Source organism: Lepidochelys kempii, chromosome 1 (genome assembly GCF_965140265.1).
Source record: "Lepidochelys kempii isolate rLepKem1 chromosome 1, rLepKem1.hap2, whole genome shotgun sequence".
Classification (NCBI taxonomy): domain Eukaryota; kingdom Metazoa; phylum Chordata; order Testudines; family Cheloniidae; genus Lepidochelys; species Lepidochelys kempii.
Window position 1 is genome coordinate 78,539,502 of NC_133256.1, and position 2,117 is coordinate 78,541,618.

Consider the following 2,117-nt stretch of genomic DNA (forward strand, 5'->3'; position numbering starts at 1 on the left):
GCCACCCTACAAGCATTTCTCTCACACACAGCACTTCAAATGACACACGTTGAGCACTATACTCTACTTCCATATAATCCGTATATTTTCTTTTCAGGAACAAAGCATAAACATTTCTAGCCTGTGCGCTTACGGCCAGTTGTTAAAAAGTCCTTAGCACTCAGCAGCTCCCATTGACATTAATGGGACCTGCTAGGTGCTGACCCCTTGAAAATCTGACTCAACATATTGCAAGTTGGGTTTAGCAAGTGAGGGACCTCCTGGGTGGTTATGAGAAAATGTGTTTATTTAAACTGGAAAATGATAATAGATTCCCAGTCCCTCATCTTTCCTGTCTACAAGCATCCTCTCTCCATCTAGGAACTTATAGCATATGCATCCCTCTGGTATCTGGGTGCCTCACCATGGTATCTGAGAACACTGTCTTAGCACAAGGAAAGGTGTGCCGGAGGGGGGGGCATGTACTGTTGTTATTTTGGAGGGAAGGGGGCTTCTTATTAAAATACTGGCAGCAATTCCCTGGCTAGTGTCATGTGGGTTCTGAAAACACAATAATACTTTTGTAGGTCTGGGAATTCCCCTCCCTCTTACCCTCCACCCCCTTCACTGTTTGGTTGCAGATGAAGTTAAAAATTGAAAGCTTGTAGCTGGAGGGAATAAACTGTGTATCTGTTCCCAAGTTCAGAAATTACTGAAATCAGATTGTTTATGGCTTTACAAGGACACTGCCGTGTTTTAACAGTCAAAGGCCAATGACAATGCTGTCTTGTTCCTGTTGGAGCTATAGTACTGCTTTTCCTTTTTATGTTCAAAAATTATTGCACGGCCGTTTGTTCCACAAATTAGTAGGATGTATTATGTGGTATAGCTGCTTAATTATGCATATAAGCGTTCATTTTATCAAAACTATACCTTTCACGTGTAAGTCACAGGTAAGGCTGTTGCTTACATGAATTAACCTGACGGAACACACTCATGCATCAATATAAGGCAATACTTAGATCACAATATCACGGCATTCACGGCACATTACATCAGCATGTGATAGCAATGCAACAAAATGATGCTATCTTGTAGTGACATTCTATCAGCCCTAAGATTTGTATTCAGTTATGTTCCACTAGCTAAGTTCAGGATCACCCCCATCAAAATCACAATCATCCTAGACGAGCGACAGCTCTAAGATGCATTTCTGGCACAAGGTCATCACCACATAACACTTGTTGGTGCCCTGCCGTTCTGGAACCTTAAAATTGCCCATTTCTGGTAACCCTGAATTCCTGTAAAAAGGTACTCCCTCCCTCCGGTCAAGCAGAATGTTCAGTGGTATAATGGTCTCAGGGCAGTTCTCATGAACTGCCATCCCCACTGACATCCTTCAGAGAAGTCCCAAAGACTGACCTACCCTCTCACTCACAAATTTGGCCCACTCACTCTGAAATGAGGCATCTGGATGGAATGGTGCATGGAAACTGGCACTGCCACTTTCGGTGTGGTGCCTGGGCTGAGGCTGGGTGAATTCAGTTTCCAGTGCCATCAGTCTGGCATCTTTCACAAATGGCACTGGAGACTGAGATATACCTATGAGATCGCCTTCGTGTTTCAATTGCCCGAGTTGCACTGAACCTTGGAGGGTTACTTGTCAGTTATCACAGTCCTCCTTGATTCTTTTCTATGAAATGAGTCCATTTTGCTGGACAAAGAATGTTATGCTTCTCGGAAGCAACTAAGTTCTAAATGATTTTCCTTTTGGCCCATTAGCCTGTTCCTGCTGTTAAGAAAGGACACCCTGCTCATGAGTTAAATGTCCACAACAAGTGATGAAGAATGCTCAAGAGATTAGCTTGGTTCATCTCCATTTTGTCCACATTTCGTATGAAATTTGATGTTCTTGCAGATGACGAATTACATAAAAGTCCTTGAACTAGTGCCAAGCAATGTCTTGAAGGGTGGCCTGTGTGTAGTGTATCAAGCCAGATGGGCAGGACAAAGGCTGAAATAGAAAAGCAAGATAAAAAGAAGGGAGGGCAGGACAATAGAATAGTGATAATTAAATAAAGCAGCAGTACAAGATGCTGAGGACTCAATTCTGTGTTTAATTACGTGACTGTGCGTCC